At 32.4% G+C, this 24,809-nt stretch overlaps 1 protein-coding gene across 10 annotated transcripts in view; it reads right to left on the reverse strand.

Moving 5' to 3' along the window:
* Positions 1–10,416: 10,416 nt before the first annotated feature.
* Positions 10,417–24,809, reverse strand: part of Shaker (potassium voltage-gated channel protein Shaker) — a 114,462-nt gene continuing 100,069 nt past the window's right edge. For all 10 annotated transcript variants that reach the window (XM_072892827.1, XM_072892826.1, XM_072892825.1 and 7 more), the window contains one exon: positions 10,417–24,726. The gene's annotated coding sequence lies outside the window, so the exon portion shown is untranslated. The remainder of the gene's footprint in view (positions 24,727–24,809) is intronic.

The raw sequence follows: 24,809 nt of genomic DNA on the forward strand, positions 1-24,809 counted from the left end.
TGCATTTCGTAGAATGCACGCGCAAATATCTTCAAAAAGATGGCGTTGTTTACTTTGTCTTGATAACACACGTGCTGTGAGTAATATAATACCTTTATCAAAAATCGCAGTTTTTGACTGTATAAGTACGGATTGTTAACAGGCTGCATATCTTATAGCAAAATCAAGCGAATAGTGTTCCCATTTGGTCATTTGCATTTTGCGCGCGAAATATAAATCATCATCAGCTATATTTTTTCAAATTCTTTTATATTATTTAATATTATTTATACTATTTATTATTATGCTATTATTTTACAAATTCTTTTATAGTATGTAACTAATAATAAATATAAAAGATAATAAAAAATTAAAGAAGACAATTTTTTTTTAATTTTATAAACACATTTATACACACACACACACACACACACACACACACACACACACACACACACCACCACACACACACACACACACACACACACACACACACACACACACACACACACACACACACACACACACACACACACACACACACACACACACACACACACACACACACACACACACACACACACACCACCACCCCACCACCACCACCACCACCACCACCACCACCACCACACACACACACACACACACACACACACCACCACCACACACACACACACACAATAAACTGACATATTTAATTTTATTCGCAATTTATAAGATACCTATTATCTCCTTTAAGAGGATGCCGGACTACTGACCGAGTTCTAATCTAGCAAAACAATATAAAAAAAAACCCTGGGTTTGAAGTCCCTAGCTTCACGCCGAAGAATCTGTATCAAACCTTTATTTTTTTTTCCTAATACACTATACATTTTTATCTTAAACCTATAACCTTAATCCTAGTTTGTCTGGGTGGGTTCGAATCTGCTTTCCGCCATACTGATTATCTCAGACAAGCTTTGGCGACGCAGCGTGCACGGCCACCGTCCAACCGTTAATAAAACAATATATTTGCTTAATATAAAAATTGCAATTTAAACATATAAAATAAAATAAGTTCTCCCAAGTCAGAATTGTATAAAAGAATATTTGTCAACTTTTAGAAATGAGCTTAGAAGCCTAGATAAAAAAGATTTTCAAAATCTGTAAAAAATTACTCTCGTGCATCTGTGATTGAAACACAAACTCACGTTAGACGTCATTTCTAAAATTCACAAATATTCCTTCATGCAATTCCTAGTAAAAACCTATCTTATTTTGTGTATAGATAGTTATTTCTTCGAATTTCCCATAGCAAAAGCTGTCTAATAATATTACTCTTGTCTAAATCGATGGCTGCCAATTGGCAAACATTCCGACTTGGTATTGTTGCCGGTTGTTACCGACGGTTGATTAGTTGTTACTAATGATGGACTCAAGACACAAATATATAACAAACAATTTCACGCGAAATGCTTCGAATATTATTCAAAATCTAAATAATTACGGTACTTATTTTAATTTTTCTACTGAAGTAAATAAGAATATGTCAACTGTATTATATATATTCACCGAAATGATTATTTTACTGACTATAAGATATAACATTGCATTTTTTATATATTGATAAGTTGTTATCTTTGTAATTAGAAAATTTTAAAATTATAGTTTAAAAGTTTTTTTTTTAAGTTTATTTTATTGCAGCAATAAATTCAAGTATTTAAAGGACCCCGCACGATCCTTTTATACCAGACGCTAATTCGAAGTCTGGGGGTAACTTCCGGTTTGACCCCCAGGGGGATCACGTGACCTAAAGTGATTCCCTAGTCGAGAACGATGAAAAAATACATTTTTTAAACGATTTTATATTTTGAGTTCGGGGGGGAGGATCGGGGGGCAGGGGTCATATTTAAGGGCCCGGAGTACTACCATTGGCTTTTAGGGAGTTAAGTAGATGGAAAGCACACAACAGCATTCCTTAAACACGGATATGCTCAAATGGTAGTATTTTCGAATAAAGCACTATTATTGATTTTTGACTCCCTGTATCTCGAAAAACGTCCATTTGCCGACCTCGGGCCCATTGAGACTTTTGATCAGGACGTCATGAATTACTAAAAATCATACTAAAAATTCAGCTAATTTGTCCGGGGACACTTTTCCGTAAGGATCGTGCAGGGCCCTTTGTTGGCGACGCATAGAACTTTAGTAATAAAAACTGTTATCAACATATTTGTTGAATTTATTAACGGTATCAGTATTTATGCCAAACAATTTAGTAATCTGAACAAAAAGAGAAGCACAAATGAGATTTGTTTCGAAAACGATGTATGATTTATTAAAATGACAAAAATTTGATGATTATTTGTAATGGGAGGGGGGGGGGAGGTAACGAATTTATCGATATCCTGAACAAATCATAAGTCAGCAAATGAAAATAATTACAAAAGTATTTCTCTCAGTATATAGTTACAGGATCATCTCATAAAGACGAATATCACACATCATGTATACATATAATGAAGTTGAACATAGATAGTATAACATTTCTCTTTTCATTAGATGTAATGCATTTTAGCTTTCTATTCTTCATTAAAAAAGCAAGAAGTATAAGAGTTTTTAACATGAATTTTTGAATAATATAAAATATATTACTATTTTATTAAATTAACTATTATATTACTATTATATTAGATTAAATACTGAATATGATACACATACAATTTCAAAACTAAAGAACATAATTTATGCTACTTTATTAATTGTTAGAATTTCGATACTAAAATTCTTTCCTTAACATCGCAATTAGATTGAACTAATGCCAAGCTTATTTCATTAGCAGCATTATTTCATCAAGTAGGAAAATTCTCTCGAGTGGGAACAACATGATGGGATATTCAGTTATCACGGATACAATTTCGCACAATAGTGTGAAATGATTAACGGTAAGAGCATTAGTATCCTACTTACCAGCCGCAGAAGTCCTACAACAAAGTTCCCTATGAGTACAAGCTGTAAGCAGTGTAAAACGCTATTCAAATATTCTCTTGAATTATGTATTTCTGCTAGACGGGGTGGTATAGTGGATGTGGAAAATGGGAATTGACGAGGATGTAAGACTGTTGGATCCGAACGACGTGCGGAAGCTTCTTATAAAGAATTCAGGATAGCGCATTAGATTCAATTTCGTTTCGTTTTCTTCGAGCTGACACTGGTGTGTTCGTGCTCTGGATTAAATCACAATTTTACATTAGAATTGTGTATTAATAAGAAGTACAATATTCGTTTAAGGCATTTATTTTACATAGAAGATACTAAAAACACTTAATCTTCAACGACTCTTTGATTATACGAAAATTATAAAAATGGTAAATAGTAAATATATACATATATCATATTATAAATAATAATATATCCTAATTTTTATCTACCTTTACCTACCTTATGTAAATGTATACATTTGTATCTAAGTTGCAAAATTACTTAGCAACATATTTTTTAAACAAAAGCTTTCTCTATGTAAATATAATGTTGTCATGTTCTTCAACTGATTTTCATATATACTTGTATCATTATTTTATCTATTTTCTATATCAAGTACGTATTATATATATCGTGATTCCGAATATTTATCGCTAAGTAATAGTGACAAACAGCAGACATAGTGATATTTTTATACAAATCTGAAGAAATATTTCTGACAAGGGATATTTGGAAAAACGCAAAAATTCAAAAAAATTTTAAATTTTATATAGAGCAGATAAACTTAATAACAAGACAATTTTCTGGTAGTGCTGATATTTAGTTTTAGAAATGAAAACTATTTTTTTTTCTCTTTCGAAAAAAACAATTTTTACATTTCTAAGCAAATATCATTGAAATGTGATAAGAGATATAAAAAAAATATCTTATACAAAAGTTTTGATTTCAAAAGCACTTTACACTAGCACATTTAGATTTTTTAAAATTGTATATTTAAAAAAAATATATTTATGCAGTTTAGAATTTTTTGGAATTTTCAGGTGCTGCCGAATATGTCCCTTGTGAATATCATTAGTTAGAACCACTTGATTAATCTCTACATTTTAATTTCTGTACTAAAAAATAAGATAGAAGAAGGATACGAGAAATCTACTAATAGCAAGGAACGAAGCTGACAATGAGACTCGCATTAAGAATAATTTCTGCAATAAATTTTTCTGAACGACGTCGCCGTCGTTATCGATTTTTGCATAGGCATGACTCGGTCTTTAAATAATTAATTAGTATATAAACACTTTGTCTGCAGCCTCTTCATATTTACCATTGCAACTATATCTCCAGTCAACCATTAGTGTTAATTAAAGTATTTGCTTGGTATCATCTCTATCCATTTCATCACATTCCTTTGATTCGATATAGTTTACTCGTGTCATATTTCTTTTTCTCCTTCTCTCTTTCTCGCCTCTTTCTCTCCTTACTCTCACTTTTCTCTCTACTATCAAGTTTCAGAACTAGGTTTTTATGCTTTTATGCACATTTTTATCAATGAAATTATTCTTTCCTAAATTATTTTTTCTCAATTATTGTCAATAAATTATAAGCAAGATGCTTGACTCTTCTTGCATTGATAATGTTCTATATTGCAATTTGACGAATAGTAGGAAGATTAAACAAGCCATGACTCCAAAAATAATCGCACAACTTAATAATGATCATAAGTTGTTTGTTAGAGAAGACAAATGATTATCATAACTATTACCACAAGCCGTAAAAAGTTCTTTACAGCTGTAAAAAATATTACAGAATGATACAAAAGCAGATATCGCTGTTGAAAACAACTTGCAATATTAATGCAGTTCCTTCAGTTTTGAGAATCTCTCAATCGATTTAAGAATTAGATAAATACAACATTAGATATATAATTAGTTACTCTAAAGGTAAGAACACTGGTAGCAATGCGGATGATTGGTCGTTGGTAATGTTGTAAGAGGAAGGGATTTATAGCGGTATGAGTGCAAGAGGGAGGAATCCCGAAGGCGCTTCCGAGTGCATCTACTTCGCTGTTGAGCGACGTGGAAACTTCCTGGGGCTGTCCAAGTTTTCTAAGTAATTAAAACCACTTAACACGATTTCGCCTAACTTTCTGATATCGCTGCGAGAAATCAGTTTTAAATTGCTTCCCATGAGGAGGGGAAGGGCTCGGTTACGGCGCAATCATGACTCTTCTGACAACTTTTGATTATGTCATCGAAATATTTTCCGCCATGCGTTTTCCATTTTGTCATGCGTTTACTATTTTACTCTTGCTTTTTATTGCTTTTCTCGAAGAAACTCTTGAACTTCTTTTGAAAAATCATTTTCGATGAAACTCTGGTCGTAACATAAATAAAATGGAGGAATTTTGTTTTTTCTTAACTTTACCTATAATGTTATATTGTACAATTTTATTATAAATTGTTTATGTATATTTGAGAAAGCATTCGGTAAATTTTTTACAAATTTTTTTTATCAATCAGTATAATATCTCGAAAGATATAGCGCTTGTGCATTTTCTCTTGACAATTAAATGTTGCGATATATCATATCGCTATCAAATTTAAAATATTAATAGTTGGAACTTACACATATATGCTTTCCATTTACATCACACTATATTATGGGTTTAATCTATCCGATTGTCATTGTGTACCTTAATAATGTTCTAATCTGTACAGGCCATTTCAGGATTCGATCTTAATCCTTATATCCACTGTCTAGGATATCCTATTATCTACAGGCATACCGGTTATTCTGATATGGCGGATTCGACCAATTAACTGGAGAACAAGATTCGCAATACGTAGCATAATTAATTATATTAGATATCTATACATAAAACAATACGCAAAAATTTGTGAATAAATATATCTTCTTAAACTTACGGATATCTACTACTTACGGATTAATGGAATATTATTTTCGATACCGATCATATGCTGCTAATGTAATAAATAAAATATTTTTCAATTTCTGAAGACAATATAAATGAGACATATTTTACATCGTACACAATTCTATTCACTCTCGATGAAAGCTGCGTCAATACTTGCGGTCGTCACATCGTCATATCCCGCAATACCTACATGATCCTGCGGTGTGCAAACAACGTAAGACGCGTTGCATTAGTGCAGGATTAAACGAGCACTTCGTTACCGTCGACATTGTTCCTTTGCGCGGAACAAACTCGAACGCGTGATTTGTGTAATTGCATACTCCCGGCCCCGTTTGCGAATTACGATCCGGACGGAAACAACGAAGGGGCGAATCGCTGTGAACCGCTCGGTTATGCATGCCTGCGACAAAGGACGTTATTATTGCACACAGTCGACACTCAGGATTTCACTAAACAGCTGGCAAGTAACCGGAAATGGCACTTCTGCTTCTCCAAAAATTTAACCTTTCCTCGACTAGCGCATCAAAAGTCTGACCGTATTTCTTTGCCGTTGCCGAAGATATGCAAGACTAACATATGGAAAGATATCCATCTACGTTTCTTTTTAATATAATGTTAGGATTGAGAGTAAGATTATACTCTTTGCAAATTTAATAGCTTCTTTTTTTATGTCAGAAATTAATCAGTAAAAATAAGGCTCATCTTTATTAAATGTGTTTGTAAAGTGTCACAGTATTTTTTTCAAGATTAAAAACTATAGAAACGATATAGCTTAAGACAGTGTGATACAAAACTTTTGATTCATAATGTAGTATTAGTCTTTTAGATGTCAAACCAGCACATAAGAGGCATATATGAAAAGAGAGGTTGAGGGAGAATATATGACGGATGGAGGAGATAATAACGATCCTGATGGGATGGTTACGTCACAAGTAAAGCGATAATACAATGTTAGATACACTGTTACTTGAGATGGATTTCTATCTTATGAGACTAGAGAAATGTACCTGGATTATCGTTGCTAGTTGTGTCGAAAATGAATCAAATGGTGCACTTCGAATCATTTTTCAACTGATGTCACTTCATTATCGACGAATTTTTTTATTTATACAGTAAAACAGAGTAAATGCATAAGCATATTAATATCTATAATTATTTTTCAAAAGCTTTATATTCTTCTTCTCTTCTATGTTTATTCTATTTTTTTATATGTATAATAGATATATATATTTTTGTATCATGAAGATGCCGAACAATAGTTTTCTACTGTCTACAAGTTTCTTAACTACTTACGAAGTTCTGACCAAGTCTGACTTTTGCATCGAGAACTTATCACTCTCTAAATATCTTTTTTAAGTCTTTCAATGCATTCTTTGTCGTTCACGTCAAAATTGCGCTTTTTAAACCTTAATAAACTAATATCAAAAGGTTCGATTAATTGACACTAAGAATAAAACAATCTATTTCTGTTGTTTCTATACTTTTTTCATTTAATGACATATATGCAAGATTATTTTTTCGAATAAAGTAATTTGTAGAAAATCCGCCATTTTAAACAATTTATATCAATTTGTTATTATTTTAGAATTTTCTTTAATAGCTGCATGAATAGTTATGATAAAAATTTTCGTTATGATATTAAAAATAATATTAAAAAATATTAAGTAATAGTCTTAAACAAAAAAAACAACATAAATAACGTAAAAAAAATATTTATTAAGACATAAATCAAATTTAATTAGACAGAAATATCTATGTAATGACCATATATATCGTAAAGTTGTATATTTAGAATATTCATTTTTTTTTGTTTGATTGTTGAATCTCATAACGTTTTTATTGTGGGTAGTTTTAACCTCTTCTCACGTACTTACTTCCTGTCCTATAGTTTAGCTCTTTTACTCAGGGCAGTGACCTTGACAACATATGTCAAGGTCATCGTAATCGGAGTTGAGTCCCCTAATATAAAGTTTTACCGAAATATTTTTATTTAAGTACCAACGAGGTGCTATTAAAAATTAAATTATTAAAAATTATCTGTTCTGAAATTTTTATGACTATTAACCCTCGTACTATACGATGCCAGCCACCGTGTAACAGTTACGTTTGGGTCAGTTTGGATCTTCTTTTCATTTGTGTAATGATTTAAAAATAAGTTTTTTATCATTAAAATGACTAATTTTTTTATCTACCAGATTAGCAAACATATTTTACTTCTAGTTAATATTATTCAGAATATAATATTTCAATAAAGTGAATACTTTTCTGTCTGATATAATATTGAATATTGTTAGATATATAGCAATTATACATACATATTTTTGCGATGTATATTTTTGCACGTATATACAATATGTATCGCTCACCTCCAATAAAAACAAATGACGCAGATCACAATGACCAAACAGTTTTTTTTCTAGGTCAAAAAAAGACTCATGTCAGACACACTATTTGACGAAGGTTCATAGAGCCTCGGAGATATGGAAATATAGTTAAAAGCACACTGACATCAATGTTATGTTTACATTAAAAATAATTACACGAAATATTTTCATCGTACAAATATTTTAACTTCCAACCATTACCTTATTATTGAAAATATGTAGATATTTATATGTAGATATTATATGTAGATAACAAAGAGTTCTAATAATAATAAACAGAGGAATGTCTTACCCTACTAAATCATTATTTTATTACCGACAATGATTTGCATACCTACAGTAGCATATAAGGACTTTTTTTTCTAATCATGCTAACTTTCGGAAAATTGTTGTATGATTTAAATATAAAAAGTTAATAATTTTTAAAATTTAATATAAAGATATATGTTACGTGAATAAATTTTTGATCGAGCAAGTCTAAAGATAAAGAACATTGACATTATCGACTATTACGGACTAAAAATAAGATTTTAGCAAAAATATATATTATTTTGTGTCAAACCTATATATAAATATACTTATAAAGATCGACACATCGCATTATGATTTAAATTAATTTAGATATTTATATTATTTATCGAAATCAATAATATTAATACTATATATTATTAATAAGTTATATCTTCAAGCCTCTAGTTAAGATTGTTTTTATTTAATGCTGCTAAAGACTGCAAATACTTTCATCACTTTTTACACTATTAAAATGGCTCTGGATTGATCAAAACTGCATTTTGAAACATCAAAACTGCAATATATGAAACAAAATATACTGTACAGTTAAAGAGAAGATCTAGTAAAAGTTTAAATAACATTATTGATTTTTTACTGATTGCAGTTATTTTTATTATTCACATTTATTTTAGTTTATTCAGTCGTTGTTTTATTATTGAAAATGATCAGATCTTTTTTGTGACTGTTTTAAAAATAATAAATACGGAACATGTTATCGTATCAAATTACTATTTTATTCCCGACAATCTAAAGATTTATGTACCTACAGTAGTACACAACGAATTTTTTCTATAAAATAAAATTGGCAGTTTTTATATATATTATCTCATCGATTATAATACATGTTTAGCATAGCACTTGTAAACCGAGTCTTGTATGAGAGCAAGTTGATAAGTATTTTAAGATGAAAATTATCTTAAGAGAATACATTGATCGATACTCCGTCGGTGCAACTCATATATATTACATTCTTGCACCTAAATAAGGGTGTTTGAAATATATATTTGAGTTGCACCGGCGGAGTATCGATCAATGTATTCTCTTAAGATAATTTTTATCTTAAAACACTTATCAACTTACTCTCATACAAGACTCCGTTTACAAGTTCTATACTAAATATGTATTATAATCGATGAGATAATATATAAAGACTGCCAATTTTAGTTCAGGATATATATATATATATATATATATATATATATATATATATATATATATATCCTGAACCAAGGATTAATTTTCTAGATTGAAGTTAATTGGTTGACAGAAAGTTTTAAAAAATTTTTAAAAAAATTTTTTTTCTTTAAGACAGTAATCTGTTATAAATTAATTTAAAAATAATCAATATTTTATTGATCAGTAATTAATTTTATCCTTCTTATGTCAAAAGTCAAAATTTCTTTTGTCCATATTGATAATTAATTCTAATTTATTATATGAGATAGATCTTCACTCGATTTAATCTGTAATGATGTCCATGAATTAAACCATTACTAATATAACTAAAGATTAATTGAATAGAAAAGATATTTGAATAAAATCAATATTTTAGATTAGGTAAAAATATTATCAAGCTTTGTATAGATACGTATGTATATATTAATTTTTTAATTTATAGTTTTCATATAAAATTAAACATTTTTGATAGTGTTTTTTTTTAAGTTAGAAATTATTTTTTCAATTTCTAATATTATTTTACGATTCAACGTTTTCAAAATTAACTTTTTTCAATTTGCAAGATTAGAATAAATCTACATTATAATTGTGAAAAAAAAAACAAAGATTCTATTGTATTTCATAGAGACTTTCTTTGGGATTGTAGGATATATACTAGGAAAGTAGGAAGTGACGCCAACAGAAACACAATGCTACGTGAAAGTGCTTTATTCCTTTCGAAGATCGTTCATCGCAGACAATGGCGTCGGGAATGCCGCTCTCATTTATCGCGCAATATGTGTGCACGCGTGCACGAACTCGCGCGCGCGCGCTCGCGCACGTGCACGCGTATGCGTACATATATTTATATACACATATATATATACGTGTGTTTTTATATTTATATATAAATATACATACCCTCTAATATATAAGCGATTCTAATTATCGAGTAAAGTACCGTCTGATATTAAAAAATACGCATGTATATGTACATATACAATTACAACATACGCCAGGACGGCAGGAATCCTGGTCCAGCGAGACCTTAATAATGCTTTTTTAGAACGAAGGTCAAAATGTACAGTATATATATTTTACATACTTATCGTTTCAGCAATAACAATTTTATTGTACGTAGACTTGCAAAAATTAATTAAATCATGATAGTGGTACATCGCGTATTGGACGGAAGAGCCCAAAACACTGCGCAGAAGTGTGAGAGGAAATTATAGATTTAAATTCGGTCGAGGTGCGATTGCTTCTTCGTATAATCTGTTTCTTGCTTTCTCTCTCTCTCTCTCTCTCTCTCTCTCTCTCTCTCTCTCTCTCTCTCTCTCTCTCTCTCTCTCTCTCTCTCTCTCTCTCTCTCTCGCTCTCTCTCGCTCTCATTTTTCTTTCTCGCCAAGTCTTGCTCTCCTTCTTATCCTTATTTATTATCTCTTTCGTTCTTATTTTCTTTTTCTCACATTCTCTCCTCTTAGATTCTCTCCTTTCTCTCTTTCTCTCCTTTCTCTCTCTCTCCTCTCTCTCTCTCTCTCTCTCCCCCTCTTCCCCTCCCTCCCTTTCCCTCCCTCTCTCTCTCTCTCTCTCTCTCTCTCTCTCTCTCTCTCTCTCTCTCTCTCTTTCGCTCTTCATTTATACATTCGTGCTTACTCTACCTTCCTACCTTCTTTTGCAAAAAGCGGTCCAGCTCGCGTAACACAAACGGAGATAATTTTACATCTCAAGAATATAATAAAATTGATTAAAAATCGGAGTTAAAGGGGGAAAGTCGTGACATGTCTGCGGGGTTGAGAAACAGAATCTTGGCTTATAAAAAACTATCTTTTCAAAGCATGCCCAGTAATACCAGACAAATGATATCGCATTCATTTTTTCTCCGTTTGATCTTTCTATGTTAATCCTCTCTTGTGATAGTAATGACTTAGTATGTTATTTCTCTTTTTCTTCTCTTACGTCGCGCATTTATCTCTCCTGTTCTTTTATATTACAATAATTAACATCGTCACATACAGACTTATACACTAACGATATGACTACAGCTCCAAACCAGCAGAGCATTCATCGATGAAGAAGTGAGAATAATAGTTTTTACGAGATTTTTCTCTTTCACACTCACTCATTCACACGCGTTTTCTTTTATACACATTTTCTTGCTCGCAGGTTGTTTTCTTGCTCAGTTGTACATTTTATATAATTTTTCTTTTTCAAAAGAAAAATTTGTTTTCACACATTATCCTCCCTTCTTTCATTCTTTCTCGCGATTGATAAGACTGATATGCCAATTTATTTATAAAACGTTACAAATTATTTGTGAGCGCTTTCTCATGGCGTGTTTACATGGGCTTGGAGTGACAAAACTGCTGCTGTTATCGATATTTCTTGATTATTGATATAATATTAATGTTCTCAAAGATAGCAAAAGTCGATACTAACCAATCGATATTTGTAAAACATTATTGTTGCTGTTAAATACGCTGAAAGTGGCAGAAACGTATATTTCCAGAATACTGGTATTATTTTTGCCATCTCTGAAAATCGAAGAGTCAATATTCGAAAAATATCGATATTGCCATCTCTACATAGGCTTAAGATAGTTCGCGATTCTTTCAGTATTTAGCGAATATATGTATATTAGCAGAGATGAGATGCCATGTTTTTTTCGCCCTTTTAACGACGATTTCACACGGATCACAATCAAATTAAAACTGCAATCGTATTACACGTGGTTTACAATTAAATCCCAGTCGATTCGATCGCAATTGCATCACGATGTAATCGCAGTAAGATCACACTCGAATTACATTCAGACGCTAACAGTGGTTTGATTTGTACATTCTAAAGTTCCAGGAGGAACTTACAAGTTTAACAAATCTAAATTCTTCATTGGACGCTAGCGGGACGATAGACAAGAATATATTCTCCTACATCAAAGGTTTCGCATTAAAACAAGATAACGTTGCTTGTGTGAAAAGCAAAATGGTATGTTAATTTGTGACTCGTGTGAAATCGATTTTATTTCTCTTCTCTTTTGCGATCGAGAAATTTTCAGTGCGTCTAAGCACCCATTTGATTTCGTATCAGCGATCGCTTGACATCGGCCTATCTCTAATTAGCGATAATTAATTGGCAGCGAAGAACTCTTCAGTTATGCGAATCGGAGAGTTTCCGATTAACCGTTTGAGCGCGTAAGAGAATATTTGATATAATCAAATACTTTTATAATTGTGCAACTTTAAATGCGATTTTCTGAGTCTGAAGAATTCATGCAAGATCAAAATTAGAGCCATATATCTGATGTTCAATATGTAGTGAGATTTCAAAATAGTCAACAGCCACAAGTTCAACAACCTATTTCATTTTGCGTGAAATAAATTTTATATCATTTGAATTTTATTATATATGTTTATAATGAATGTAATTTGTCTATGATGATTTTTTTTTTTTATAACAAAAAGAAGATTATATATATTTCTCGTACATATTTTAGGCAGAAATGCTGAAAAGTAGAATCAAAGACACATATTTTAGCAGTCAAACGGTTAAATCGCGCAAGTTATACACAGCTATTTTCGAAATTAGCAAAATCGAATATTTCTCTATTCACGCATACATCTTATGATATTAATTATAAAAATTAACCTTAAACCAAACTTAAACTAATTGTCAAAAGAAAAAATGCAAATTGACAAATTGATATTGTAATTATGAATCAGTTGTAATTTTTAATTATGTTAGGTGAGAAACAATCAAACAAATAACATTAATTTGCGAGAAATTTACGCAATAGCAAGATAATCTCTATAGCTCTGATATCCATTCTTCTAGAATTTGTTCTTCATTTATCCCATTTCCTTCCCTTTCATCTTTTTTCGCGACTCGATTTAATTTTATGAGAATACCTTGTTGGAGTATTATAACTATAATATATTTGTAGCGGGTCTCCTTCTCGAGAATACATCTGAGAACTTTGCATGTATTTTAAAATAAGAAAGAGAAATTATCAGAACATACGTAGACTTATTCGCATAAGATTGCACGTGGCCTGTTTTGTTAGAACATTTGAATGATCTAATCGACTCGCAAAGTTCTCGCGTATTCGAATTATCTTGTATATTCACATACGCGCTAATGATTGAACGGTTGACCAACCAATCGACTAACATGGGTGAAGAGTGCTCGCTTTTTAACCCTTTATAGGGCACACAATACTTTCTTTAAAATTATATAACCTGAGAAATTAGTGTGTTGAGAATAATCTAAATCTTCTATAACATGTGTATGTGTATGTTTGTGTGTATTTGAATTAAAAATCTTGAAGAAAAATTACGAAAGAGAAATTTAATCATTAGTTTAATAAAATAATTTCTCTTTCCAAAATTAATATTTTTAATTATCTTTTGTATAACACAAATATATTAGCTTCGTCGCTAAACAATGTATATTTAAATCACATTAAGTGTGAGGCGTTTAGAAATCTATAAAGGGTTAAAGACTTGAAACAGGTTTCGATATACACAAACAAGGAATGTAGCAGTACATTATATCAACATTTAATAAAGTATCTGAAACATTAACAAACGGACTATATGAGCACTACGTAGTTATCCTTAGTGTACAGCTAGTGGATAGGGATCGTCTTTGTCCCAAGGTGTATGGATTTCGATCGATAAATCGATTCTTATATATCACACTCTTACTCCCTCAAAATCTTTACATAGCCCCTATCAACTTTCTTTGTGATTCGACGAAAAAAAAAAACATAATTCTCATGGATTATATATGTAACAATGCACCGGTATGTGTTTCAACTAACAAAAACTCAATCTTCTCTTATTTTATATAAAAGGATTTCTCTCTATAATTATTTTTCATAATCATATTCTCTTTCTCGAACCAAATTTCTCAAAAACTTCTCACCTTCCTATCTTCTTTTTCTCACGAGTATTCTTTGGTGTTGGTATTATTGGATATGCTTGTTATATGATATTTCATCATACGTAATTCCCTCCGACGCATATTTAGCTTTTATAAATTCTCTTCTTTCGGTGCTTTCATTACTTTCTTTTTTCCCCTCTCCTATCTTTTCATTTACGATTTTTCACGTAATTCGCTATCGTCAATAGCTCACTAATATGACGGCAACTCTAATTTGCGCAAATAATTTCATATCATTAGTTCAGTTATTCGCGTACTTTATATATGGAACTTGAGTAAACTATATTACGCGCTTATAACTGCATACGTATAAAGAGAAGAATTAAAAAGAAAAGAAAAACGCAGTAAGTACTCATATCGTATAAATCATCTATCGCTACATTTTGACAGTTCCGAGTGTGGCATAACAACGTGAATTAAGCTTCATTCCTCTACAAACTGCGCGATTACTTTTAAAGAGTTAATTATTAATAATCGGGAGAGCAGCCTTTTATTTCTTTACTTCATTTAAAAGCTAAGGATGCATTTGAGTATATTGCGCGTGAATTTTTTGTTTAGCATCTTCTATTCAGTGTAATGAACGTGTAACGAAAATAGCTTAGATCACCACGTATAAATAAGATCGATATTAAACGTTGCCCTGAGTGCCTTGGTACCCTAACGGAATTTCATCTCCGTCTCAATATTCAATCTACGACGCTAGATATGCACGAGTCACGATAATTAATTTTCTAAGGTAAAAAGAAAAATCGCAATTCGAAATAGTGTTGTGAAATGTTTCAATCGTTGGTAGCGGCAAAAATCTTCAATAGAATGTGTATTGTATATATGTGGAGACAAAAAAAAATTGACCAATTTATAAACATCTGTCGCTTTCGCTTTTCTAAAATAGATTTTTTTCAGAAATTTATTCAATTATTTCAAAGAATTCATGGAAAATTGTTATTCACAAATCTCTCCTCAATTATGTAAATTCAATCCTGAATTTCGTGCATAACGGCCATATTATATCTCAGTTTATCCTTTCCGATCGTGCTTTCTCGCTGAAATCGGTAAATGATTGCGCTGAATTTTCTCTTCTCTATCTGTTTCGACGCATTTGCAGCAACCCTGTCGCGCAATATAGAAATAGTGACTTTACAAAAAATCGTGCCGTAGGACATCGGTTGCTTCCTAGCGGCATACGCGGGTTTGTTAGAAAAATTAGCGATTTCTTCTCTTTTTCCCTTTTATAATCATAATAATTATCTTCATAGGATCTTATTTGGCGCAGGCGAAAAATAGATTATATGTGTTACATGCTGTCTTCTCTTACTCCATATTCAGCCTCTCTATAAGAGCTTACATTTCTCCTTTTCTGTCTCCTATAAGTTTCATTTTTTTACCTTTCTCTCCTTTTTCTTATTTTTTTTTTTCTATCTTATTTATTTATTTTTTTTTTTTTTTTTTTATTACTTCTCTCTATTGTCTCTCCCTTATCCTTTTTTCTTACGTTCTCCTTTCTCTTCTCTTTACTCATAGTTTCCGTTTAATTCTGAATAAGGCGTTGGGCTTAGCTTCTCTTAGCACTTATAAACTTAATAAATCTTTTGTTTGTTTGTGTTAAAATGGGCCAGATGGCTCTTAGCGTAACCCGGGGCAACTCGGCAGGATATTTGTGTGAGCTAGTACCGTTAAGAGTAATATAGTTATCTTTTCCTTTTGGTATCTATATGCTATTTAATCGTATCCTGTAGTAATTCGCTTATTAGTCCTCAGTGTTCCTCCTTGTATTCTCTTTTCTCGCTCTGTTTGTTAAAATGCGTACAAACGGAGATGCGGAATTATATAATATACATGTAACGTATCGAAGGAAACGTGGCATTTATGTGCGACTTATTGGATATTATTATATATGCCCATTAGTTTTTTTTATTATTCGCGTTATTATTATATTTTTTATTTTATTTATCTTTACACTTAATATTATTTTATTAATAACCTTTCATGATCGCGAATGTGATTTGCAGCCGCTCTTTCCTTCATTTCTTTTTCATTTTGTTCTCTCTCTTCCGTTTCATGATTGGGATTTCGTTTCTCGATGCATCACAAAATTCTCTTTTTTCTCTCTTTTTCCTTCTCTGTCTCCTTTTTTCATATTTAGTCTTTCTCATACACTTTTTATCTCTTCTCGCTTTACGAAAATTTCGAAAGTGATTGCGCAAAGTCAATCGATAATTAAATGACTTTTCCCCCATTTTAAATTACTTTAGTACAAGCTTCACACAGCCAAAAAATGAAAAGCACTTAAAACAGTGCTCAACACTATATAAACGAGTTCTCGATCAATCAATTAATTAATTTAATTAATTCACAAAATGGATTTTGACCGACTAGTATGGCAGGGGTGGCTGCCACTGCGTGCAGCCCTCGCTTTACAAATTTTTTATATACTTTTCTTTTAGATTTAACCTACTAAATAGCTTATTCGAAAGTCATTCTTGTATCCGTGTACGTCGTTGTGTATTCATGTCAGTATACGTGTACGTGTACATGTCCGCGTATGTATGAATATATAATAATATTAGTACTTTCTACTCTTCGCAAAAATGAATTACTTCTTTCACGTTGCAAATTTACGAGCGATATTCTCTTTCCTCCTGCGATTTTTGCTTGCCCTGTGTTTTCTTCCGGCATATCCATTAGAATTACATGTACATATCGAGTGTGTATATATATATTTATTTATATATCATATACACGATATATAGAATATTTTATCAAGTATGAATGCCGATAGTAGTTATTTCACGATTTCACTTTGAAAACGAGAATTTTCCTTAATAAGAATTGATACAAAAATCTGCTAACGAAATCATTGTACACTCACAGATTATACAATAATTTTACTGATTCGAATTTTGGGTACAAAAATAAATAAAAAATTAATATCGTTTTTTTTTTTTTTTTTTTTTACAAATTATTACAAATTATGATTCTAAAAGTTTTAGATAAATAAAGGCATCGAATGAAATATTTATATAAACTCAACTGTAAACACATTCATCGAGAAATATATAACTTTTTTTACTAATCTCCAGGTTCTTTACGATTTACCCTGTATATGATATATTTATATACATATACACATAATACTCGTCGCGGCACAAATTAATCGTCGAAAACGTTATCCGAATGATAACAAACGTTCGTTTTTTAATTCTTATACATTATATTATTTTTTTCAGCAGCGCTTTAATACGTTTTGACCCATATAATACCTAAATATATCACTTGAAAGCGATCGTCTCGATCTACGAGCGTTCGTACTTGTTTCTCGCCTGTATTAATTCTTTTTTACTATTTTCTTTTTTCTTTTATTCAGGCGGCGCTCGAGCATCTTCCGTGCCGTAACACCTTCGTATTTTTAAACGAACGAGGATTCATTGCGATCGATTCTACCTTTCGTATGTCGATTTCTTTCTATTTCTGCAAAATAATCCGCGATTGGATTATTTTCACTTGATATCAGGCAACTAATTTTAGCAGCTTATTGCTATTTTAATTCGATAGTGATGTTGATCGTACAAGGAATCGAACAAGGAAGGATCGATCGTGGCGATCCACGGAGGAATCAAGATACAATGGAGGATGCTCGAGAATGACGCCGGCATCTAAATGCTTTTATCTGCTTTTAATTACTCGCTTTATCTTCTTTGAATAATAATATTCGTAATATTCTACCCAGCCTGATTACCATACGCGTTATTATTATTATTATTATTATTACTATTATTATTAGTTAATTTTTTGGTTGATCAAAAAAGGGAACTCTCGACGGCATGCCGATTTACTCTTCTTTGTGACCCCCTTCTTGCGTTAATTAATTAGCAGTGACAAATCGTCTCGCTTTATGGCAATAGCGAAATATAATTCTAATTTCGTATAGCGATACTAGTTATCTCTCTTCTTTTTAATTGTTAACTAATTATTTCGGAATGCATCTTCGACTCGCATAATTCTCTCACTACCGATATTTTTTTCCTCTCTCTCTCTTTCTCTCTCTCATTCATTCTCAGACATACTTTCATTCGCTCTTCCTTTCTTGCTTTTTTTCCTTCATTCTCTCATTCATGTTATTCACGTTCTCCCCTTCTTTTTCTGTATCTTTCCTGGATCCTCGACGGAGGGAACGTTTCGTTAATCGATTCGTACAGTCCACAGCGAAAAGGATCATAGGGGAGAAAAGTTCCTTTCGCTTTTCCTCCGGGAATACAGGTGACTTAATTTTACAGAAGGAACATCGGCGACTACTCCCGCTCGCTCGTCCTGTGCCCTTTTATAAGACGTCTTTTCGTGCCCCGGTCACACAAACAGAAAACGTCGAAAGTTACACTTCCATAACACCTCGTTTAGTTTTTTTTCTTTCCTTTCTTTGTTCGCGTAATTAAAAATAGACACGGGGTAACATAATGGAAGTCCAACAAATTTTTGAGGATTCGCTTTTGCATGACGACTTCAGACTCGTGCTATGAGCGAAAAGAATTTTAAAGATGATCAACTAAATCCACAATTTCTGTATTTTAATTTTCTAAATTTTAGTGAATGAATAATTTCGATAACGTTGTCTTAGATCTCGATTTAATGTTAGTTTAATTGCTTGAGCGATTCATACAAGATGAAAAAATGGAAAGTAATTGAATGAATACTTAATTTGTGCTCTATGAGCAATTACCATGCGAATAATAACTTTTAGAATAAGACAAATCGGAAGATCTGTTCATCTTTGAGAGGTCGTCATGAAAGCTCGATCCTTGGCATTTATTTTCAGGCAACGAAAGTCTGCCGATGGAAAAACCGAACGAAACAACAACGTATCTGATATTTTATATTTTTTTTTTTCTATCTGACGGCGGCCTATTTTTCATATTTATTCAGCCGACTATGTATAACCGCCTTGGCTTGATCGATTCTACGGAGACTTGGAATTTTGATACGATTATTATAAATAATCCGACGCAGCGACAACGATGATGTCGTAATTCGCCACCTAATGGCTATCTTCGTGTACTCTAGCGGCTACTGACTGCCTAGCGGAGTAGTTTCTTCGTTATCTAAATACTTCACCATAGCGTGTTTTTTTTGTTCGGTAATAGTAGCAGCAGTAGTAGTAATAGTAATAGCGCAATATTAGTTAATAATAATAGTAAATAGTAATGAGATAAGAGAGTAATAGTAGTAATAGTAATAGTAATAGCGGTTGCAGTAGTGATAGTACAGTATAATAGTATTTTTTAGTAGTAGTAATATAAATTTATCGTTCATAGAACAATTTTTTTACTCACTTTTGTCTCTCTTGTTTTCACACATTCATTCCCTCTCTCTCTCTCTCTCTCTCTCTCTCTCTCTCTCTCTCTCTCTCTCTCTCTTTCTTTCACGATTTTAACTAGGCTGATAGTTTGATGCGTAGTTTTTTTATATCCTGCTTTTTTTATTATTTCTATATTTCTTTTCTCGGACTAAATCAGCGAGGCGAGTATTGTATTAAAAGCGTGTAACTTAAATCTCCGTGTAATTATTGTATCAATATATATCTTGTTACATCTCTCAATATTTCTCTGCTTCTTTCTTTTTTACACACGTATACATACACACACACACACACACACACACATACACACAAACACACCCACCCACACACACACAAACACCCACCCACACACACACACAAACACGCACACAAACACACACACACACAAACAAACACACACACACACACACACACACACACACGGTAAAAAATTTGTTATCTATAATCATATATAATATATGACCATATAAAATTATATAGAAATATATAAAATTTTATATAAGTTATGTATAATTATATATAATAATATATGACTTATTGTATAATTATATATAATTTTATATTAATGTTGGCTAGATATCAGTCAACGATAATACAAAATTATGCATACTATACATAACTTATACAGAATTTTATATATTTCTATATACTTTTATATTATTATATATAATTATATATGAGAAATTTTTTACCAGATACGTACATACATCTGTAGATTCTCTCTCTCTCTCTTTCTCTCTCTCTCTCTCTCTCTCTCTCTCTCTCTCTCTCTCTCTCTCTCTCTCTCGCTCTCTCTCTCGCTCTCTCTCTCCCTCTCTTTCTCTCTCAATTTCTTTCATTTCCTGGACTCTAAAATTTTATCATCGTCGATATTGTGTCTATTAAAAAATGAGATTAGCCATCTGTTAAAATCACTTCTAAGAGAGATTACCTACTGAAATCGAATTATCTTTTCTCTTTGTTTCTTTTGAATTGTTTGGTTTATCGTTTGCTGCGTAATTGATTGCATATCTAAAGTAGCTGATACACAATGAAATATAAGAATAAGGAGCATAAACTAGCATTAAGTTACCAGTAAACAATAAATGATATATCGAACAACGAATCGGCAATAAAATATATATCACAAATAATGCGGTTCTTACATTTCTTTTCAATCAGTAAATTAATGTAAAACTAACTTTCATTCTAAATGACAGGAAATATTGTACGCATTTGACTTTTCAATCACATTTATGCTGTAATTTTTTGAATGTCTCTTTTAAGTATTTCCATATTACTTATATTATTGTGATTGACAATTATAAAACTAAATTTCATTGATTTTGTTGCTTGGTAATGTCTATGTTTTCGCGTATTTTTAGTACAACTATTCTTTAGTCATTAAGTTAATTTTGGCAAACTAATTTTTTACTTCTCGCTCCTATATTTTCTTTGAACTCTTCATTATATATCAGCCTTAAATCACATGTGTGTGCTTGTTAAACAGAATTTGGTTAAACAGAATTAGTTAATCCTTTCAGTATCAAAACTAAGTATAGTGATCTAAATAATAGTAACTTTGTACATTTCAATTAGCTTTTAGTATTAATAAAGTTTGTGTGTGTGTTGTGTGTATATGTATGTGTATATATATATATATATATATACTGAAAGAAAATAATGTTGAATCAACAACATCATCATAGTTAATATTTATTTTATTAATTCAATAACATTATTAATCAAATTAAATACCATGTATTAATTTGATTAATAAAATTAAATTAATAAAATAAATTTTAATGATGTTCATTTAATATTATTTTCATGTGTATGTACATACATACACACACAAGTATGTATAAAAGCTTGATTAATACTAAATACCGCTTTAACGTATGCTAATCAATGAAAATTAATACGCGACGTATATAGTGAATGGATACTGAAAAAATTCACCTGGGTTCTGCTTTGGTTTTCCTTAGTAATTTCGAGAGATGGAACGAGGACCTTGTGTTTTGCGTGTATACTTCTCCTCTTTCTATATTCTTGAATTCTACGCGAGTAAAGATATGTCCCGCTACTTGATTTCGGCTTTTAACGAATTTAGATCGAATCAGCACGTCAAAGATTAATCGGATTTGGATCGATTTGGCTCCGCAGGATGTACCTGGGATAATTCCTTGGCGCGATATAAATCGAGAGCGCTAAAATGGCAGTCTTTTGGCAATTCTGCGACATGCTTTAGTCGTACTAAAAGGAATGGAACTTTGAGACGAACAGATTTAGAAAATCTCTTCTTCGGGAAGAGATGGGTGCTAGGATTGATTGGCGTGCCAATTCGTTCTCCAAACAGTAGCTTGTCTCTCCATATCAACTTGTCACTTCCTCTTCCTTCTGGACACAAATTCTGTTACCATCTAACTTAAAACCCAAAACAATTACCTAAATTCTACTTCTTTGATCACCAAAATGTAAAAACCGTGATTTGGAGGAGTTAGAAATGACTTTTATAAAATACCGATTCCGTTGAAAATTTGCTTATAGGAGAGGAAGAGGAAAACTGTAAGAGCTATCATAGTGTTTTCTCTCAATATTTTACAACTTTCACTCCTTTTACTCCTCGTTATCAAGAGGATTTCTCTGGCAACTCCGAGACGAAAATCAAAATTTAGTTCCGCAAGGAATTACACAGTAATCCTTTGATCTTTGAGCTTTGATAAAGACGAAGAACGTGATATATGAGCTATTTTTAACACACGCGTACTTTCATGCACGCTATTCATCATCAATAGTCATTATTCTGTCCCCGATGCAAATAATCGCATCCATGACTGTTGGAAAAGTCACTATAGCATACATCGAAGACAGAAATATCAAATATCGTACGCGTTGAAAAGTTTCAAATTATGATTTAGATATAAACACGCGCGCCATCGGCAGACATTTTCGGTTTTGATTTTTTTGGACACTTGTTATCATCACAACAATCGCTCTCGCACCGTTTCGAACGATCTTCATATTCAATCTGTCGCAATATCTATCGCAATTCTTCGAAAATCATCATCCAGACGGACATACACCCTTGCCACTTATAATGCCGACGGCTAGTTTCTTATTCCTATTTTCCTTTGCTTCAGATATAAAGCATGCGAATAGATTTACTTTTATATGTATATACAAAGCTTATAATCGTAATGATAAAATCGTGCTATAATTTGACATCAATAAGTAATTTTCTTCAAAAATGATAATTAGTTTTGTCTCTAGTCTTGTCTTCGAATATATTCGATTAGATCATTTTTATAATAATAATTTTAAGCGGCAGGGGTGTGTAAACCGACATTGGCAGAATAACATTTGCAGTTACATGTAGATTTTGTCGAAATCATTTGTGTCATTATTTCTGCAAATATCTAACCATCTCATAATATATTAATTTCTTTGTTTTTTTAAGAAATAATGACGCCATTTGGTTTCGACCTTATGACTTCATCGGCACTTATTAAATCTATTTACGTGTACGCAGATACGCGAATGTGTGTAACAAATCGAACAAATTAATTGTTATCAAATTGCCTCACATTAATAATGCATCATGTAATGGTAAACCACTGCGAAAATCATTATTTATTATTCTTTATAAAAAAAGAAAGACTTAAAAGAAATAAAATATTTTTCCAACGCACACCTTGTGTTCTCTCTTTCTCTCTCTTTCTCTCTCTCTCTCTCTCTCTCTCTCTCTCTCTCTCTCTCTCTCTCTCTCTCTTTTATATACATACACATTCTCTCTCTCTCTCTCTCTCTCTCTCTCTCTCTCTCTCTCTCTCTCTCTCTCTCTCTCATTCTTTCTCTCGTTCTCGCTTTCTTTCTATAAATGTCGTTCTTCGGTCTTTCCTTAATGCTTCTTTCGCGTGCCTCTGCCGTTTTTGCCGTTTTCGCCTCTTCTGCAAGCAGCGTCTTCGTCCAAGTGTCCTCGTCCGCACTCGCGATTAATCATAAAACATACTTTGTTAATTTACCCTCGCCCTACGGTATTCGATATTAATTGTATCGATAATAATTAATATAGTATTATCTGGTACGATCCCCGTTTTGCTTCGCCGCCTCTATCGGCTCCCCCTTCCCGTTTTCACTCGTCGGATACCGGAAGTCGGAGGAGCCCGAAGGGACGGGTGGGACACTCGACAGCGCTTATACGAAGACGCCACGATGTTTCTTCGATATCATTTGTTATATTTTTATTTTTTATTTTATTTTTTTTTGTTTTGAACACTGGAGTCGGTGGTGTGGGGGATTCGGGTCGCACGCATGCTCACACGGCACGCGAGCAAGGAATATCCCGTCCCCTTCGTTCGCACGTAGATCCTTAGGTGGGGCGCAAGACTTCTGAGGCGGTGGCGAGAGAGATGACGACGTCTCAAAAACAAGGATAGATTCGTTCCCATCTCTTGCTCCTCGCACATTTTGGGTCTATCCCACCTCTCGTCCCCGTTTCTCGTCACGGATGGAGGAAGCGAGCACCCGATCGACTTGCCGGAGTAGTCTGACCCTCCATGATCCCTCGCGATCTTGACTTGAGGCGCCCCTGACGGATCTGATTGGACAGGCTGGCAAAATATGACGCTGGTGCCAGCCGTTACGGCTATGACGAGATGTGAAGGAGGCCTACGTCAGGTACCGCAAGGAGCCACAGTTGCTTTTTGACAACTGGCCCAGTAACGGCCACCACGTTGCCACCATCTCCTTCACTGTAATCGATAGAGCGTAGAGAGGAAATGAGACTATTGGCCAAATATATAATATCAATATTTCACGATCAAGTATAAGCACA

The sequence above is a fragment of the Anoplolepis gracilipes genome, chromosome 5, assembly GCF_047496725.1.
Source record: "Anoplolepis gracilipes chromosome 5, ASM4749672v1, whole genome shotgun sequence".
Taxonomy (NCBI): domain Eukaryota; kingdom Metazoa; phylum Arthropoda; class Insecta; order Hymenoptera; family Formicidae; genus Anoplolepis; species Anoplolepis gracilipes.